Raw genomic sequence first — 22224 nt, 5'->3', positions numbered from 1 at the left:
AAACCGGGTAAGGAGAAGCAGATTGGAGAACACGCCAGTTCCCATAACTCCAAAGAGGACAAGATCCTCGCCAGGAGAAGAAAGACCAAAGAAGCAGACACTCGAGGACGTTGTGGTTGCCGAAGGAAAGGACGCCACCCGACAGGGAGAAAGGTGGAGTGCCGTTGTAGGTCGGAAGGAGAAACACGGGAAAAAAGAAGGGCGAGCGAAATGGGGAGCAGAAGAGGAAAGGAAAACCCTCGGCTTTGGCGCCTTCTGCCAAAAGGAAAAGCCATGCTCGTCAACGCCAATGACGCGATGACGTATGTAGAGCTGCCCATAAAGGTCAGAGAGGACCCGAAGCTGAAAGACTTGGGGGAAAACGTGGTACGAGTAAGGCGTACCCAAAAAGGTGAAATGCAGCTCGGACTTGCAGGAGACTATTACCAAATCAATGGGTTAAAAGGCAGAAGTTAAGGTCTTAAACCCGGAGATGGCGATTGTGGGCAAGGGCCATGATGAAATTACGAAGACGAGCTGAGAGGAGTACTGAAGCAGCAGTGTAACTTGGGCGTGGTGCACATGACGATCCGGTTAAGGAAGGGTTACGGAGGAACTCTGACAGCGATTATTCGTTTACCGGTAACCTCTGCAGACAAGGTACTGGAGGTAGGCAAAGTTATGGTTGGATGGTCGAGATGCTCATTGAGAGCCTCTCCACGAATAAATGAACAAGTGGAGAAAAGCTTCAAGTGTTTGGACTTTGGACATTTAGCAGGGGCTTGCAAAGGCCCGGATAAATCCGGGATGTGCTGGGAATACTGCGAGACGAGAGTCTGCACGCAGAGGCCGAAGTGCTTGCTTTGCACTCCAGCGAACGGAAACGACCATCAAACGGGTGGCTTTAAATTCCCAGCCTACAAGAAGGCGACTGCAGGCCAACGATAAATGGAAGTTATGGACAGATTTCCCATTCAAGAAGTGGTAGAACGCTCATATGAGGGCTTCGTAATCGCCAAAATCAACGGCGTCTACGTGAGTAGCTGATACGCTCCTCCAAGGTGGACAGCAGAGCAGTTCAGCCTAATGCTGGAACAGTTAACCGAGCAGTTAATCGGTCGGAAGCCCGTAGTCATTGGTAGTGACTTCAAAGCTTGGGCTATGGAGTGGGCCAGTAGAGTAAACAAGCTCTAGCGAAGTTGGACGTACGATTGTGCAATGGAGAGACGGGAGGGACTCTATCGTCGACGTCACATTCTGTCCTTTATTGACGACAAACATGGATCAAAGAGTATGCGTAACGTATACGCTTAGTGACCACCAGGTGATTCGCTACCGTATCGGTTAACGAAACCCAGCTGCAGTACGAAGAAGAAAGTCCGGTGAACGAAAGTGGAAGACGAAAACCTTTAACAAAGACCTCTTCGTTGAGGCACTTCGGCCGAACGGTGGGGTCGAGAACGTGAATGCGGCTGACCTAACAAGAAGGATTGTGGCGGCTGGTGACGCCACAATGCCGCGAAAGCTTGAACCCCGCAACAAATGGCGTCCAGCTTACTGGTGGAACAGGACGCTACGCGCTGCTTGTTTTCGAGCCAGAAGGCGGGCTCAGAGAGTAACATCGGAACCAGATAGAGAAGAGCGCAAGACAGCGTTTCGGGAAGCTCAGGTCGCTTTAAAACGGGAAGTCAGATTTAGCAAGTCAGATTGCCATAAGGAGTTGTGCCGAGAAGTAGACGCCATTCCCTGGGGCGACGCATACCGATTTGTGATGGCGAAAATGAAGGGCTCTACCACACCTGCCGAAATGTGCCCGATAATCGTCAAGGGTCTTTTCCCGAAGCACGATCCAACTATCTGGACACCAACGCCGTACGGCGAAGAAGAAGAATCGAACACGTACGATAGGCTAGTAATTTATGACGAGCTAGCAGAAGCATCGAAGTGCCTAAAATCAAAGAAAGCCCCCCGTCCGGATGGAATACCAAACATAGTGCCGAAAGCTGCGATCCTGGTATATCCGGGTATGTTCAGAATGATGCTACAGAAGGGTCTAAATGAAGGGAACTTCTCCGAAATGTGGAAGATCCAGAAGCTGGTGTTGCTGGAAAGGATCATTCTTTACAGGTTGACTAAATTCAGTGAAGGCGAGCGCGGACTGTTCAAGATGCAGTTCGGATTCCGCAGAAGAGCTCCAACTTGGATTCAATTCGGATAGTGCTCGAGAGTGCTGAGAAGGCATCTAAACAGAAGCGTAAAGGAGATCAATACTGCGGTGTGGTCACGATAGATGTGAATAATGCATTTAACAGCGCCGGCTGGGAAACCATCGCTGCACAGAAAGAGGGTTCCCGACTATCTATGCCAGATCCTGAATAGCTACTTCCAGAGCAGAGTGCTGCTGTACGAGACGAACGAAGGGCAGAAGTCAACGCAAGTCACAGCGGGTGTTCCTCTGGGGCTCCATTCTCGGTCCAACTTTTTGGAACGAGATTTACGATGGGGTCCTAGCACTGCGGCTGCCCAGGAAAGTGAAAATCGGGGATTTCGCGAACGACGTGTTACTAACGGTGCTGTGTGAGACACTTGAAGAAGTGGAGGTGTCGGTGACGGAGACAATGGACGCGATCGAGAGCTGGATGAACGGGTTCAAGCTGCAAATAGGCCACCACAAGACGAAGGTGTTGTTGGTCAGCAACTGCAAAGCGCTTCAGCGGATGCAGATAGACATCGGAGGACACGTGATTTCATCGAAGCTTGCACTGAAGTAATTGGGAGTGATAATCGACAAGTTGAGCTTCTACAACCACGTCGACTACGCCTGCGAAAAGTTGGCGAAGGCAACGAACGCAATAGCTAGGATCATGCCAAACTTGGGCGGTCCGAGAAGCAGCACGAGATGTCTGCTATCTACTGTTTCACCATCGATATTGCGATATGGCGTTCCTGTCTGCGGTACGGCGCTGAAAGCCAAGCGGAACTGTGAAAAGCTGAATAGGACATTCAGGTTGTTGGCCGTACGATGATGGAGTGCTTACAGAACAATATCGTCGGAGTCAGTATGCGTTACCGCCATCTGCATCACCCAGGCGGAGGATATCGAGTGCTATAATCGGAAAAACACCAGAAACGTCGAAGATATAAAACATCGATTCGATGGCGAGGTGGCAATAGGAACGGGATCCAAACCTGTCGACGTGCGTCAATAGAAACCACGGAGAGATGAACTTCCACCTGACACAGCTCTTGTTGGGCCACGGCTGCTTCAGGAAGTTGCTTCATCAGTTCGGGCACGCAACGCCACCGTTGTGCCCGGAGTGTGAGAACGTTGAGAAGACACTGGAGAATGTGGTCTATGAATGGCCGGGGGTTTGAATTGACACGCAGAGTGGTGGCGAAGATCATGACTGCCTTACAGCGGAAATGGCGTGATGAACAGCGAGTGACGCTTTCGGGAGAGCAATCACCGCCGGGAAACTCTTCGTCAGAGTAGGCTAGATTCACCGCCAGGGACTAGTCGAGAAGACCGCGATTAAGCACCGGGTGTGCGTCGCCTGGGCGCCAGGGAATCGGACGCCATGCTCCACCCGGAATCGCCGGATCGACCAGGGTACACCAACGGTTGACCAGAGAGAAATAGATCGAAAACCAAGAATAATTGGACCGGGAGAACATCACAGCCGGGGACTAGACTGGGTAGAGCGCGACGGGACACCATTAGACGTTAGGGCACCAGCTAACTGCACACCCTGCTCTGCCGGAATCACCGATCTAGCCTCGAAACTTGGTTGGTTGGCTCAGTTTCGGTAGAATTTCTCTCGCCGAAGAATTCTCCGTCGGAGTAGACTAGGTCCATTGTCTGGGACTAGACCGAGTAGTTTATGAACAAGATTTTAGAAAAGTCGGGAGCTGAATGGCTCTTCAGAAAAGTGGGGCGAAATGGAACAATAAGGGAACCAAAGGGCTTAAAGGAGTTTCGGTGCTAAATGGGACAGGACAGAAAGCCAAAGGGCTGAATAAGTTGTGGTGCTAAAACCAAAGAAGAATCGGTATTGGAAGAACTTCCTTCACCGGGAAACTCTCCGTCGGCGCAAGCTAGATACACCGCTAGGGACTAGACTGAGTAGACCGCGACGAGACACAACTAGTCGTGGATCGTCGAGGCACCAGCGAACTGAAAGCCCTGTTCCACCTAAATCGCCGAACTGACCTCGACACCTGATTGGTTCGCTTGTTATCGGGAGAACTTTTCTCGCTGAGGAATTCTCCGTCGGGGTAGGCTAGGTCCATCGTAGGGGATTATACCAAGTAGTTCGCGAACAAGTCAGGAGCTCAACGAGTAAGTGGTACGAGAAGAGACTTTCGGTGCTGAATGGTACAAGGGAACCATGGGCTTGGTAAATTAGACGATACGAAGTTTTCCGCCCAGATTGTCTTCGTAGAGAGAGAGAGAGCACTAAATCTTGATCCACAGCTAGCTTTCCAACTGCCGTGCAGAAACTGCCAGTCTGTGTCGATGGTCAAGAACTGGTAGTGTGTCGAGGAGTGGTGCTGTTACCCTACCGAAGGAACTAACTACTAAGTAATTTGATTAGAGTGAGTGCTATGCACATAAAAATACCATGCCGAAGTAATACCGTAAGCTAGTGCGCGGGAGGAATCTGGGCAAGAGAAATTGTTACATGAGTGCGTTTCGACTTTGTCTCATCAGAAACCGACACTAATCAACAGTACTTAAATTATGAAAATTTTTGAAGAGGAATTTTTTATGGGACTGGAAGATGGAGCCTATGATGAGGGGTTTCATGGAGGAGGTCTGGACGAATTCGCAGCTGAGGCCTCTAGTGATGATTCGGGAGAGGCTCCTGGTCATATGGAGTCCAAAGACTACACTCTCAATTCTCCGTTGTTGTCAGATGAAATTGATTCCTTTATACGATTTCTCCGAGACGAGCCGGTTAGTGGATTTTTTTTATCGAGGAAAGTGGGAAGACAGACGTGAATGGTTTCAGACTCATGGAATGGGAGCGTAGGATATTGGAGGCGCTGATAGCTTCCATTCATGGGTTATCAAATTGATTAGAGGAGACTGGAATAACAGGGAGTTCGAGCAGTTCACCAGAGATACTTGTGATATGTGCACAGCACATATTCCCGAACCCACAGCAACCATACATCCTGAAAGACCTCACTAGCTGAACCACGCTGTGAGAAAATAATTCATTCCCACAATATTGAACTGCTTACGCGTCAAATGCAAATGCACGCGCAAGCGGGGTAAAGACCCAAAGGTCTCAAGAATTCTGACATGACAAAAACGTGTCCTGCTCATATTCCAACTCTTAGTTCCCAAGCGCATTCCGCGCAAACTGCCTTCTCCGAATTCTCTCCCATTCTTTCAGGTTATTCTCTCTTACGTTGCATTGACCATTCTTTACATAATAGATATACATAACTGACTCCAAGCGCCTCCAGTAGGAAGAATTGTAGACAAGGTAATTGAATAAAACATTCGCTGTCTAACCAACAACGGGTGTACGTCTTTCTATTTAGGAAGAGATAAAACACCACATGGCGACCTAGTGACAGTGATACGGCCTTAAGATTGAACAGAGAAAGGAGCAAAAGTCAAAAGCGAGAAAAGCAAAAGGGAAAAGTTTTTTTTATCCATAATGACCAAGTGACAGTAATACTGCCTTAAGATGAATGATCAAGTGACAGTAATACTGCCTTAAGATGAATGATCAAGTGACAGTGATACTGCCTTAAGATGAATGATCAAGTGACAGTAATACTGCCTTAAAACGAATGACCAAGTGACAGTGATACTGCCTTAAAATGGGCCTATTTAACTCAAAAAAAGTAGTGAATACTGGTGATCACCAAACACAGGTGATCAACCATTTAGAAAATCATACTGATACACTCGAACAGAGTGAAATTAAATTATGGTTAATCTTGGTGCTAGTAGGTGCACAATTCCTACTAGTATTATACAAAATCCATAAAAAACAATCGCGCCGACAGGCGTTAAAAGCAGCCAGGAGCGTTGCTGCGATAAACAATGCTTAAAAACAGACTGAGTGATAGACACATGCAGTGTTGATAAAAATAAGAAAAGTGCAAACCAAATAATTAGCTGACCCGGAGAACAACGATGGTGTTCTGGAATCCAATTTTACATTTTGTTCATCACATTCGCCACCACCTCCTCCCTGGAAGCCCGTCAGGAACCCCCGGTTGGTAGTAACGAATCCATTTTACATTTTGACACATGTTGCTGAAATTTGAATTAAATTTAAGATTGACAGAAAATATTGGCATTATATGGCAATTAGCGAATTGATATTGAAGTACATAAAGCTGTAATTGATAGCCACATTTCACGCTTAAATTCAATTCTTACCAATCTAAGAAAAGCCCCCAATCGTGCATATAAAAGAAACACTTTGACTACAAAACTAACGGATGCTCGTACAACATACACACTAATTACAAATACTTTAGCCGACTATGAATCAGAATATCCCGAAAATGAATTTAATTTTTTGTATAAATGTACACGCCAAATATACAGTGAAATACATACGTTAATTACAACAAAACTTGAGTACGCAGGTGTTCATACAATAAGCGTTTATTCATTGGCGTGTGCCGTAAATTTCATTCAAAAATTAAAATATAAAATCAGAGCGAAGATGGCGAAAGTTGACATTAGGTTGGGCACCACCCTTGTACAAATGTACGACGGTGCTCCAGAAAACTTGGACGCTTTCATTGATGCAGTAAATCTGTTCAATGATACTGTTGTTAATGACTTTGCTGCAGCGACCGCCGCACAGCAGGCAGCAGCTCAGGTTACAGTAGTACGATTCGTCAAATCGCGACTCACTGGAGTTGCACGTCAGGTTATTGTAGGAGCCAATGACCTGCAAGGTATTTTAGACGCAGTGAAGCAACACTGCGAATCCAAAATTACTTCAGACAATATCATTGCAAAATTAAAAGCCGTAAAACAGAAAGAATCAGCAGAATCATTCTGTAGTGCAGTGGAAAAATTAACCGCACAGCTTAGGTCGGTCTACGTAACAGAGCAAATTCCAATAAACAGAGCTAATACGATGGCTACCAAAAAGGGCGTCGAAGCTCTCATAGACGGTGTCAGAAACAATGACACGAAGATTGTTTTGAAGGCTGGGACCTTTACCAAAATTACAGATGCTACTGAAAAGCTCATGGAAAATGACAAACCAACCCCTACACAAATGTTCACGATTCGTAGTACTCAACAAAACAACCACGGTAGAAATTTCAACAATGGTCGAGGAAATTGTCGTGGTCATTTCCAATATTACAGAGGTAACCAAAACAACTTCCAAAGGAGTAATTCTAATCGTGGAAATTACAACGGTTATCGTGGAAATTTCCACGGTAGAGGGAATCATAACGGAAGAAGACCTTACCACCAACGAGGACAGTTGTCACAAAGAGGACATTTCAATCCTCATTATGGAATGTATGTAGCCCAAAACATCCCCCAACAATTGAACCAAACCCCTGTTTTCCAACCAATGCAAAACAATATGCAACCCTCGTTGCCTACCCATCCACCAACACAACAGATACCGCAACCTAATTTTTTAGGTCAAACTCAAGGGCAGTTTATGCCGTAAATTTATCTGCAACCAATTTTGTGCTTTTGAACGTCGAATGTGCCGAACAACAATGTAGTTTTATAATAGATTGTGGTTCAGATATTTCAGTTATAAAATCCTCAAAATTAAAATATCAGCAAAACTATAACCCTAATGACACATGCACTATTTCCGGAATAGGCAACGGTACCATAACCACTTATGGAAGACTCACCACTAATCTGTTAATAGATGAATTTTCGCTTCAACACAAATTATATACGGTAAGCGACAACTTTCCAATTCCCACCGACGGTATTTTAGGAAGGGATTTCTTTACCCCTTATAAGTGTTGTATCGATTATAATACCTGGATCCTGATAATGAATGCTTTTAACACCCGCATTACTATACCAATTTACGAAAAATCACGCACCAACCAAATCATACCTCCACGATGTGAAATAATTAAAAATCTAAACCTACCTTATCTACCAGAAGATATGGTTACCATATCAAACGAGCTAACTCCAGGATTAGTGTATGCAAACTGCATTATTAATAATGAAAACAAGTTTGTAAAGTTCATAAACACAACAAACGAAAATATACTCATCCCAGAAAATTTCATACCGACTATGACACTTCTACGAAATTTTTGTTTCCATAGTCGAACTATTCTACAAAATGGAAACCATACAAGGAACGAACGATTAGTTCGCGAACTTCAACTAAACAATATCGACCCAATAATCAGATCTGGCCTTGAACGTCTTTGTAGGCAATATAGTGACATATTCGCGTTAGAAGACGATAACCTATCCACGAATAATTTCTATAAACAAGAAATTTTGTTAAATGACAAATCTCCTGTTTACATTAAAAATTACAGAACTCCAGAGTCACAAAAACTGGAAATTGATCTACAAGTAAGAAACATGCTAGATCAAAACATTATTCAGAACTCAACATCGCCGTACAATTCTCCCATTCTTCTTGTCCCCAAGAAAACTAATTCTAATGATAAAAAGTGGAGACTAGTTGTCGATTTTAGACAACTGAATAAAAAAATCATACCAGATAAGTTCCCATTGCCCAGGATTGATGAAATACTAGACCAATTAGGCAGGGCGAAATACTTCTCCACGCTTGACCTAATGTCTGGATTTCATCAAATCCCGCTACAAGAATATTGTAAAAAATTTACTGCATTTACCGCAGGTAATGGTCACTTTGAATTCAATAGACTACCGTTCGGGTTAAACATTAGCCTTAATAGTTTTCAGCGAATGATGACGCTGGCGCTTAGTGGCCTACCACCTGAATGCGCATTCCTATACGTAGATGACGTAATAGTCATCGGATGTTCACTTAGCCACCATCTGAAGAACCTATCAAATGTTTTTGAGCGCATGAGAAATTGCAATTTAAAGCTAAACCCGAAGAAATGTTGTTTCTTCAAAACGGAAGTAACATTTCTCGGACATCATGTCTCACACGAAGGAGTACAACCTGATAAGGCAAAGTACTCAGTTATAAAAAACTATCCATTTCCGAAAAATGCTGACGAAACGCGAAGGTTCGTTGCATTTTGCAACTACTACAGGCGTTTCATTCCAAATTTCGCAGAAATTTCACATCCGCTTAATCAACTTACCAGGAAAGATACAAAATTTATCTGGAACGAAAAGTGTCAAGAAGCATTTCTCACACTCAAACGACAACTACTGTTACCTCGAATCCTAAAATTCCCAAATTTTAAGAGAGAATTCATTATTACGACTGATGCCTCCAAATTGGCTTGCGGAGCAGTATTAGCTCAAGAGTATGATGATGTCGACTTACCTGTGGCGTTTGCGAGCCGAACGTTCACAAAGGGTGAAGCGAACAAATCAACAATCGAGCGTGAACTAGCCGCAATCCATTGGGCAATTAAATACTTTCGACCATATGTGTAGGGGAGAGAGGGTAACAGTGGATCAGCAGGAACTATGAAACATTCGCAATAAAATCACAATGCATGATCGCAATCGTCTAATTCCCTCATATTTCACAATTTCTAATTCTTTACACGTGTTGCTATATTTTGGAAGAGATCTGCTAACTCTATCTCTTTTAATGGATATTTGTTTGTTTTGTGATAGCCAGAGTAAATTTGCAATGATAAACATTATTCCATCTTTATGAATTACCATTCATTGAATAAATGTTTAGTCTATTGCTATTTATAGCAAATTTTATGCTCAACATGTGCCGCGAACAAAGTTTTTTGGTAACTACTCATGGTTCTGTGTGATTTCACAATTTTCATGAATAGACCCATTGGGTAACTGTGAAACGATGGCGTATGGGGAACAGTGATTTTTGTTTGTTTTTGTGGTCTGTCTCAAAATGTCAATGGGTTCCGATTTTCCACACTAAATACTACTCATATAGTGCAAAATTAGTAAATTTGGCCAAATTTTGTAGAAATTGTCTCTTATTTCAGGATTGCAGCTAATATGCATATACGGTGGTTCGATGTTACGCGATGATATAGTGGATTCTTTCGTAAACAAACGATTTTCGCCTCAATATAACTTTAATTCAAAGCGTTAGGATCATTCTTCGTCAAAACAAAAGAATAAAATTTATAAGTAGAATATTTCACTATAGATGACATCGCGTTTCATAGTTCCTACCCATGGGGCACACTGATACATTTTACCACCAACTGTTTATTATCCAAAAAATGTTATTTCCCGTGAATTTTACCAGCTGGAAAAAATATATGTATTAGTTAACAACATAGTGGCACTATGTATCACTTTTGATTACACAAATAACATGTATTATCATCAAAATTAAGTTGTAGAAAAAATGTGTTTCATTGTTACCCTCTCTCCCCTATGGGAGAAAATTTATCATAAACACCGACCATAGACCGCTCGTTTATGTATTTACTATGAAGGATCCATCATCCAAGCTTACGCAAATGCGACTAGACTTGGAAGAGTATGACTTCACAGTACAATTTATAAAAGGAAAGAGCAACGTTGTATCGGATGCACTTTCAAGAGTGAACGTTGATATACATGAGCTAAAAAATATGTACATAATTACCAGGTCAATGACCAAAAACAAAATGACCCCACAAATCGTTCAACCCGCTCCACCGAAATCTGATCAATTTCGTGTGTATGACGCCATGAATAGTTTAGAAACCTTTGATTTACCTAAGCTAAGCTTCTCATTTAATCAAATAACAAATACAATTAATCTACTATTATTCAACAAAAATTATTCAAAGAGTCTAGCTCTAGCGCTAGATCTCGATTTAAATTTAATGCCCATGCTAAAAAGAGCATTTAAAATTATCGATAAAGGGATCCCTAAAAATCGTCCCACGAGGCGAAATGCAAGAAATGCTATTAGATTTAGCTCAAAAAATGGCAAACATTTCGCTATTGCAACAAATGATGTGATTTTTAAATACGTCGACGTAAAGTTATTTAAGGAAATAGGTAACAAAATTCTTAGGAATGTTGCCATATTATTATTCGAAAAGCCTAAAACTATTGAAACTGGTAGTGAAATAAATCAGATTCTTTATCAGTACCATAACACTCCCCTAGGGGGACATTTAGGAATAAATCGACTTTATAAAAAATTAAGACCAATTTTTTACTGGCAAAACATGAAACAATCAATAATAAACTATGTTGGAACTTGTGAACTCTGTAAAAGGAACAAACACTTTCCACAAATAAAAACACATACTGTAATAACAACAACACCAACAAAACCATTCGAAGTAGTATCGTTTGATACTATCGGACCATTTCCACTTTCAGTAAATGGAAATCGCTACGCAGTATCAATGCAATGCGACTTTACTAAATTTATCATACTAGCACCCGTTCCAGACAAAGCAGCAACAACTATGGCAAAAGCTTTAGTTGAACAATGTATATTAATATTTGGACCGATATCTAAAATTAAAACAGATCAAGGCACAGAATTCAAAGCGATCTTTGATGAAGTTTGCAACATGCTAAAAATAACACATACTTGCTCAGCCGCCTACCATCCACAAACAATAGGAGCGTTAGAGAGGAATCATAGGTGTTTGAACGAATACCTACGAAACTTCTGCAACGATAGGACTAATGATTGGGATAACTGGATACCTTACTACAGTTTTTGCTATAATACAACTCCTAATCTTGATCACAATTACACGCCATTCGAACTAGTTTTCGCCCGTAAAGCCAATATTTTTGAATCAATATCGACAGAAATAGCTCCATTATATAACTATGAATCCTATAAAAATGAAATGAATTATCGATTACAAGTAGCGCATGCACAAGTATTAGATGCAATCAAAAAAGTAAAAGAAAACAGAACTCGCAATTTAAACAAAAATGTTCAATCAACTGATATAAAGATAAATGATATAGTATATTTGGCACAAGAGAATAGAACTAAACTTGATCCGGTTAATTCAGGTCCATATAAAGTTATAAGTACAACCATATCAAATGCCACAATTATCAATAGTCAAAACAAATGTTCCGAAGTACATAAATCCCGACTTTTAAAATTTAAAAGCTAAAATTTTCCTTTAAGGGGGATGGAGCATCAGACGACTTGTAAAAATACAGTGAAAACCTTAAGCCTTAAATTCGTTACAGATAACAGTGATCGAACGACAAATAAATTATAATGCTACAATAGAACTTTCAACAAACCAAAGGTTAAACTCTGTACCCAACTAACCGAGACATAATAAATTTTGTGAGAGGCACCTGGAGTTAAGTTATGAACATTCTTTGTTCTACGAACAAATTCCTTTAGGGGGATGGTGTGATATGTGCACAGCACATATTCCCGAACCCACAGCAACCATACATCCTGAAAGACCTCACTAGCTGAACCACGCTGTGAGAAAATAATTCATTCCCACAATATTGAACTGCTTACGCGTCAAATGCAAATGCACGCGCAAGCGGGGTAAAGACCCAAAGGTCTCAAGAATTCTGACATGACAAAAACGTGTCCTGCTCATATTCCAACTCTTAGTTCCCAAGCGCATTCCGCGCAAACTGCCTTCTCCGAATTCTCTCCCATTCTTTCAGGTTATTCTCTCTTACGTTGCATTGACCATTCTTTACATAATAAATATACATAACTGACTCCAAGCGCCTCCAGTAGGAAGAATTGTAGACAAGGTAATTGAATAAAACATTCGCTGTCTAACCAACAACGGGTGTACGTCTTTCTATTTATGAAGAGATAAAACACCACATACTGTCTCAGAAGCAGAATAAACCTACCAAATCATTAGAAACTTCATCTCTCATTGCATTGGGATAGAAGAGGATATTGAATACAAAAATCGACTAAACATGGACCCAAGAACAGTAACATACAGAAACTTATCCTCCTGCCTGCACAAAATAGTACTCATGCTAAATTGTGCCACCAAGCAGGAGGCAATTGAGCTCATGGCTTTGACTTCTGCCGAGTGTTATGGGGGTGAAAAAACGTGGTGTTTTGCATGGAAAACGGGTTCCCTTGGGCCGGTATTCATTGGCTATGACTCTGTATTTCGAAGTCGGAAAGCAGCTATTGGATAGAAACATGCTATTAATGGCAAAAGATCTGACTGCGGGACGATTTCACAGCTTGATGCATAGTCAGCATCGCGAGTTCCTAGAATACAACACAGAACACTATGAGGAATTCTACGCATTATTGACCAGTGGTGATGACTTCTTATTAGAGCACGGAACGAGAGCCTATAAGGTTATCAAAATGCTAGAACCGTTAACACTTGACGCAATGCATGAGCTAGTGTCATCCACCCGTCCTGAGTTTCCTTCATTAGTTACCTTCAGGAAGCATCTTATGGCAGCTGGGAAGAGTATAATCCCTGAAATCTCATCATCTAGGACATTCTTTGAGACGTTCAAAAGGATGACAACTATAGAGTCTCTGTTTACAGCATACGGTGCCTTTCGATGCTGGGCCCATCCTTTCATCGACTACTTCGTTGGTTTGGAGGAAGTATATACCACAACCCATCTGGAGAAGACTATCGATACGGAATGTGCAGCTCAACTTGCATCAGATTTTGCATACAAAGTACTGCACAACAAATTTCTATCAGACAAAAAGTGGTATGTGGACAAGTAACTTATCCCAGATACTTGCCTGCTAGCAAAATTTATCAAGACAAATCAATGGCCATCTACTGATGTGATCGACGACGACCAACTGGCCTACCCTTTCTCTCCTCAAATTTTACGAGGTCCCGGACATGATAGATCCCGCCGCTATCTATGCATATAAAGCTTACTTCTCAAACAGATCGGAACTTATCAGTCACTTGAGGAATAATTCAGGACGAAAGTTCTAATCGAAGTCAGTTTTGACTGGCCTACTAGAAAGACCCGCAACAAATTGAAAAGACTTCCTAAAGAGAGTGAATGATCATGGGTTGGATGATGATGAATTGATCATAGCATTGAATACTAAAGAGAGACAGAGAGATTAAGGACAAGGTGAGATTTTTTGCTTTGTTGTCATGGTCACTCAGAGAATATTTCGTAGTAACGTAGTGCGGATTAAAATAATTCGGTCTTTCGAGTCATGGGACAATTCCTCGGTCTCCCAGATCTATTCGTGAGGACTCACGAATTTTTCGCAAAGAGTTTTGTCTACTATAAGGAACGGATAGATTGGATCAGCCTTTTTGGAGACCGAATAGATAACAATTCAGTTCAGTTGGTGGGGACAACCGGGGGGATTTGAAGGACTTCGACAAAAAGGATGGTGTATCATGAACTACATTTGCATTGAACGTCAGGCAAAAATCAGGAGTACTTCCATCAGAGGAACTGGTCCACGGAGATAATCAAGTGCTCTGCATCCGATATCGGCTCAGAACCTTCCGGACATCTGAATAACTTAGGAATCACTTAATTGACATTGTGGACAATAACCGAGTAATTTTATCTTCCATCCGGAAATGGACAGAAATATTGGGATTGGTCATCAACGAGGATGAAATTACAATCGTCTGCTATGTTGATTTAAGGGAAAAATGTCGTGTATCGTGGGCTGTTCAAGTGTTTGGCTGAGAAGAGGCTTAGTAGAGTGCTGTGCACTACGAATGATCAATTGCCTACTCTATCATCCGTCTCGGGGTCAGTGGTGACTAACTGCTTAACCATCGCTCATTATTCCGAAAATCCACTGAACGCAATGATCCAATATAATTGGGTGGGAAGCTACTCGAGACGAATTTTGGAAATGCATTATCCGGCCATAAAAGGACCAATCGCGAAGTATCAGAAGCACTGGACTGCTCTAGATGTGAACATCTACAGGATATTTTCCCTTTATCTGGATCCTTCTCTGGGTGGAGTTGGCGGACTATCACTCACTAGATTTCTGATCAGACAATTTCCGGACCCGATCACTGAATCACTGACATTTTGGAAAATCTTGTATGACAGAAACATATCCGAGGAAATCAACAGATGCGCTATCCTAGCAGGAAACCCTCATCTGGCGAAGTATGTGAACAAGCACTTTATAAAAAACAGATTGTGGACAAGCACTTCGTCGCAAACAGAACCTTTGTGCTTACTATCGAGATATCACTCGGTATAAGCCAGTGGTTTAGTGTTCACGCAAGACGTGTGACTTTTTGGATTTTAGTGTCTAACTAGTGCTAATTTGGGTACTAGTTTAGATACATAGTCTAACTAGACACCCAGATGGTGCTAGTTACTGACGAGGAGAATCCGAAACACTAAAACAAAAAACCATACACTTTATAAAGCTTCTGGAGAATCCTGGTGGTTTGAATCTCATTGGAGGTTTATCGTCCATTGCAGTTTTGCGAGATAGAATTCTGCCTGATTCGGACGATAAACCTTTCTTCTTGATCAGTTATTAGAGCTGCCCTATTCCGAACCGGGAATGACAAGGGACAATTACCGTGCAGAGCCCATCCACCAATAGGCCTCCATTTACCGATCAATTTGACGGCGAAATTGTTTTGACTCGAATATTGCAAGGAATTTAGAAATTATTAATAAAGTGAAATATGGAAATAGTACGTAGAACATCAATATATTATACACTTTCATTATTCATCTTTTCGTATTTTTAAATCCGTTGCCATTTTACCGCTTTTTTATCTTAACTCAAAGCCAACTGTTGATAAAACTGTGTAAGGACAATATTTCTAAGTGAACTACTATACACAAATCGAATGAACAAAGTCTGCATCACATGTTTGGACCTAATTTGTCGGTAATAAAAAATTATAAACCTAGAATTTTCGGAAAATGGATATCTATTACTTGTAGTGATCGGTGAATGGCACTCTAGAATTGTTGGGCTTTTCGGCTATTTTGCACTGTCTGCCAATTCATTTACAAATTTGCGTATTTTTTCTTGATAGTTGATTAAATATTCTAGTTGAAAACGAAGATCGTATTGAAATGCCTTTTAACATTGTTTTTTAAAGAGCGTTGGAAGTAGAAATCGCTGTTAATTGATCGGTAGATGGGTCTTGCACGGTAATTAACATGCTTGCATCAATCGAGCCCTGCTTTTCCAGATACGTGAGTGAGTTCTACTCGGCAACATTCATGGGAGTGGTAGAGAGCATACTCGGATTGTTTGGGAACTCTAGGACAATAAGGAATAACTTAAAATACAAATTGGGTTCAGATTTCGATTATGTTGTGGTTAAAGCAGAAATTACAAGTATTACCGCACTACGAGGCAACCAGTTTGCAGACGGGAATGTCAGAATGTGGATGTATTCGTCAGATCATGCGGACCACCGGAGAACTATCTCGTGGAAGAAGGAAACTGTGCGTGCGACAGTGCCTCATCCCATGGAACTGTTGGGAACTTCGGGACTCACCGCTGTCGACTGCTCGATATGTCAGGAAGATTCCATGAGAAGCGATTACATCGCAGCCAGTGATGTACCAAATCGGGTTTTTATAATTTTGGGGAAAAAACCCAAGGTTTTTTCCCGGTTAAAACGGTTTTTTCGCGGGAAGATTGGGTTTTTTTGAAATTTTGTGATATTTTAGTAATTGAACATTAATGTACTGTTACCCAAACATTTTTATTTTATTTATGAGCATTATTGTCGTAAAGTTTTGCATGTAGGTATATGAATTCTGAATGGTTTTCCTCGATTGAATCATTGCTATAGCGATGATCCAACATTTCTTTACAAATATTGTGGTTAAATGAGTGATAAAACTTTTCAACATCTTTTGGACTAAGTCGATTGCGTTTCTTACTGTGAATCCATCTAAACGCACTAAATATTTTTTCTACTGTTGCTGATGTAGTTGATGCCGAAAGAATTCGGATTGCGATTTGTGAGAGTTCTGATTACGGTTGATACTAATGACGAATGTCAAGGCCATTCGCTTTCTACATATTACTCACTTTTACTTTTCACCGAACTAAATAGGTATTTTCTAAATTTTGTGTGAATACCTACCTCATTTCGCTGAAAGTATAGCAACCCCTAAAATGAGTAACAAGCAGAATAAAAGTAGTTTGGGTATCACACGATTATTCTAATTTTCACAGAGTAACAATGACTATTGTTCCCACTATTATATGAAACAAGTTGGAATATGGAATGGACCGAAATTAAAGTTACAGGAACAGAAAATGCTTCGTAAAACCCGTTATAAATATATTAGAATGTGAAAATTGGATTTAAACTTCAAGTTTAAAAATCGGACAGGAGCTTTTCGATTATGTCCTACAGAATTAGAACCGTAAAAAAGTATATCCGGTTCTTACAAATGTCTTTTCTTTATACAACTTTTAATCTTGAATGTAACGTTGTACGGAATTTCCCGTGAGCGAATTATACTGGATGTACATCCTTGCCGACTTTTTCAGGTGAGAATATTCTGAGCGATTCTCATGCTCAAGGATCTCTGTCCGATTTTCACGCTTGATGTTTATATTCGATTTTTACGTGCTAAGATATCTGGAGTGGGTTCTACAAAGTATGTTTTATCCTTGTGACTTTTATTTTCGGGCTCTCAAAGGTAAATGTAAGATTCTTTAACCCTCCGGAAGTCGCGCAAATGGCCCACTGAACGAGCAGCGGTTGGTGCTCTAAGACGATTTCGCTAGATTTTCAGAGCAGCGTGTGTACTCAGTGCACATCAAATGAACATCAACAATTCGATAAAACGAAAAAACCCGTATTTCGTCCGGGTTAAAACGATTTGGGAAAAAACCCGGTTAAAACCCAAAAATAAAAACCCGGGAAGATGGAATTTTTCCCATCGGTACATCACTGATCGCAGCTATTGTTACGATAGGCACCACCTTTCCATGGGAGTCCAGGGGCCCATACAACTCTTATCTAGGATCGAAAACCTCGAAAACTACAAGCATAATTCAACCTTGGGAAAAGAGCACGAGAATTCCGATCATTAAGAGACGTGTCGGGCTCAGAAATGCAATTAGCAGGTTTGTTAGTCCTGAGCCCAATTTGGCTGAAATCATTCTAGACAACATAGTGAAACTTACAGTAGAGGAAGCTGCAACCTATTCAGAGGGGTTTGCAAGGACGGGTTCAGCACTACATCGATTCAAGTGCTCCAAACAATCAAATGGCGGTTCCAGCGGAGTTTCCCCCAACATAGCCAGCTATTTCATTTTAACAACGGATCCGCCGAATAAAATAGACGGGAAAAACTATGATTTCATGCATCAGTCCTTGTTAATCTTCGCACAGGTGACAAGTGTCACGAGGCATCTGTTTTCCCTCTCTGGAGGCACAGATCACTTCCATTTGTTGTGTTTGAGGTGTTTACGAGAAATACTAGAGCCTCATCTAGAAACACCGCTGCAATACACCTTCCCTGATATGAGTCTTGAGTTGGCGACTTGGAAACCGGCAGATATCCCCTGGTTTGAATTGAAGACCGTTCTAAACATCCCCGGAGCGGAATGTGGGAATCCTTGAAACCAGAGGAGATGTCATTTCATATCGGTAGGCTCTTGAGCTTTTATTTCTGTGACCCTCACGGATCATACAGTAGGAAAATAACAGATTTATTCCCTACTGTGCTGGGTATCTAGAGACACGTTTTTTCCTGCTTGGAGTGACAGATGGAATCTTCCGTTCATGTGCTTTATCTCTAACACATCGGCCTACTGCAGCCCTAAGACGTTTGCATACTGAAGCTTTGATTGGAAACTTCTGTGGAATGGCAAGATGTTTGACATTTGATAGTGGATTCATCAGCCTTATGGTGAGGGATAACTTCTATTCTGAACTTCAAAGCATTCGTATAATTCCATCGTACCCGTTATCTAAGGAAGACATGGGAAAAGTTGGAGAGTCCTTTCTCTTCTACATCTTTCAGAGGGATTATATCAGAACCGCAAGATATAACTCTTTGTCAAAAACATTGTGGATATTTGCGGATTTCTTGGATGTAGATGTGGCAGGACCATTCATTCTAGCAAACTCAGCTTCGAAGATCTTTTTCCAGAGCAAATTAACTCGGAACGACAAAGCAACTATTCGTGGGCTGGCTCACACTGATGGGTTAATTAGGGGAGACGATGGCTCACACAAATTGGTGATGGGACTTGTTCAATCCACAAAGATCCTCATGAGTACACCTCATGAGGTTCGAAGTGCAGCGAAGCAGATAGGAAAGATTCCCATTATTCCTTCGTTAATGGCAGCTAACAATGTATTTAACGACCATCATCGATACAACATAACAAGTGTCACAGTTGAATTCAATGCAGAGCCGGCGCATAAATCTCCTGTCTCTGTTCCGCATGTCCAGTCTCCCCTGATCTCTGGTTTAAGATTGGGACAATTGGCCACCGGAAGCTTTTTGAAAATTCAGTCAATTCACGTTGCTAGGCACTGATTCGCTTGTTTACATTGAGAAAAACTGAAATCTGAAGTGAAAATTCAAACGCACAAATGAGAGTTTCCGAACATTTTCCTTTGGTCATCTGCACATTGGCAGAAAATTTGAAGTTTTGTTTGTAAACGATTAAAGTTTCGCGAGTGTTTTTGCAGTGGTATGTGAATAAAGTGTATTTGAAAAAGTGCAATGAAAGCGAGAAGAAGAAAAATAAAAGTGTTTCGAAAAGAAGAGGGGTGATATTTTCGCACAAAATAGGAGCTACAGATGACATTCCGTCAAAATCTCGAATGGATTGTACAGGAAAATGTTCTAGCTTCCTTAAGTAGCAGTTTCGTGGCACACCAGCAAGGTTAGTGTGTTGAAAAACGTATTTTTATATTTGCTCATGTCAGATACATGATTAGGCAGGGGAAAGGGGTGTGTGCGGCGTAGAAGCTATGTTGTGGCTCGTATGTATAATTTATTTTATTTATTTATTAATTTATTTAATATAATTATATCCATCGGACTTTGCAGTCTAAATGGACAGATAGAGTTATAAATAGTTATATATAACAATACATCTGATAAACTAAAGTAAAACAATATCACATCAAATAAAAACATCAAAGCACAGTAGAGCGGCTAATCTTATTGATGAAGCGACTGGACAATTCATTAAACTCAAAAAACTCTTCCACTGCGGTGAATGTCCGAGTGCATGCGGTAATCGGTTCGTTGGATCCAAACAAGGTACGATGAAATCTTTGCTGAAGCAGTGTTGTATTACGTAGTGTTCTATTAGGAATCCGAAAGTTTACTTCCGAACGAAGTTCTGGAGCATCCATCTCACCTTTAATCAGTTTTGCGATTACCAGCGCTTGCTGTATTTTTCGCCGGCGTTGCAACGTATCGATTCCCAGAAGTTGACACCTATCCGGATATGCTGGCAAATTAGCTGGATCATTCCACGGTAGATTTCTTAAAGCCATGCGCACAAATCGTTTCTGCACACGTTCGATTCTAATGCACCACGTTACTTGATGCGGACACCAGATCACTGATGCGTTTTCGAGAATAGGGCGGACGAGTGAACAGTACAGTGCCTTCAGAGAATGTGGGTCGTTGAAGTCCTTAGCAATCTTGGAAATAAATCCCAACTGACGTGTTGCTTTTGAAATAATCTGCGAGCGTTGCAAATCGAATGTCAGTTTCGCGTCCAATTGCACTCCTAAATCACACACCTGCTCAACTCTTGTCAGAATTGTACCGTTAATCCTATAATCGAACTGTACCGGGCATAAAATACGATGGAATGTAATCACTTGACATTTCGCCACGTTAATGACAAGCTTATTTCTGCCACACCAATCTACGAAAAGTTGTAGTAAACCTTGTAGGCGCCAACAGTCTTCTACAGAACGAACAACAAGGTACAACTTCAAGTCGTCAGCATAAACTAGTTTGCAGCCGGCTCCCAGCAGCAATGCGATGTCGTTGAAATATAGTACGAACAGCAGAGGTCCCAAGTTACTCCCTTGTGGAACACCAGACTTGTTGGAAAATTGTGACGATGTGCAGTTATCTAATTTTACTCGCAGAAATCTTCCGGAAAGATAAGAATCTAACCAAGACACCAATTGTGAAGAAATGCCGAGACGAGACAGCTTGCATAAAAGTATTCTATGATCAATTTTGTCGAATGCTGCTTTCAAATCAGTGTAAATGACATCCATCTGCGCTTTTTCCTCCATGCTAGCGACACACTTGGACGTGAAACTCAACAAATTTGTCGTCACTGATCTCCCTGGCATGAATCCGTGCTGATCAAACGATATGTAGTTCTTCGCGCAATCTAAAATAGCACCACTCACAATAATCTCAAATAGCTTCGAGGAGGCTGAGAGACTAGTAATTCCACGATAGTTCGCAACATTCCGCCGATCGCCATTCTTGAATATGGGGCATATGAGCGATTGCTTCCAAATGCGCGGGAATTTAACTTGCTCAAACGAACGATTAAAAATTAAACTCAGCGGTCCAGCCAAAGCATTGATACAACGAAGAATGACAACTGCGGGAAAACCATCTGGCCCGGGAGCAAACGAGCATTTCAGTTTCTTCGATGCCTGTTTAACCAATTCTGGAGTAATGACGAAAGTTCCCAAATTAATCATACCGTTGGGAACAACGGACGCCGCATCTTCCGCCTCTTGTCTCGATGTAAAACTGCTCGAGAAGACACTAGTAAAATGCCGCGCAAACAGTTCACATGACTCAGACACTGATGTGGCAACCGCATCTTCATGAAACACATTTGATGGTACCGATGAGTTCTTTCTTTTCGAATTAACAAACCGCCAAAAACTTCGAGGGTTGCGTCGCAGGTTAGTTTGCATTCGGAGTACATATGATTTGTACAAACTTGCGTTTAAAGAACGGTATGCATTGACAGATCGATGGAAATTGCAACGATTTGTAAAGGTCCGCTGGCGTCGGAGTTTACGTTGAAAGGCATTCCGCTCGCGTTTTAATTTACGCAATTGATATGTACTCCAAGCAGGGGAAAGGGGAGGTCTGACACGGGGAACATTCAATTCAAGCCAGCGATTGATTTCGCCACAAAAGTTTACAGCCATATCATCAACATCTCCGGATGCGAACAATGAAACCCAATCGAT

At 41.5% G+C, this 22224-nt stretch overlaps 1 protein-coding gene across 8 annotated transcripts in view; it reads right to left on the bottom strand.

Annotated features, from left to right (window-relative positions):
* The window catches only part of LOC131681647 (uncharacterized), a 202024-nt gene that overhangs the window by 137415 nt on the left and 42385 nt on the right, over positions 1–22224 (bottom strand). The window lies entirely within an intron of this gene.

This window comes from Topomyia yanbarensis, chromosome 2 (genome assembly GCF_030247195.1).
Source record: "Topomyia yanbarensis strain Yona2022 chromosome 2, ASM3024719v1, whole genome shotgun sequence".
Taxonomy (NCBI): domain Eukaryota; kingdom Metazoa; phylum Arthropoda; class Insecta; order Diptera; family Culicidae; genus Topomyia; species Topomyia yanbarensis.
Note: the sequence above shows the minus strand (reverse complement) of the source record. Positions and strands in the feature narration are given on the sequence as shown.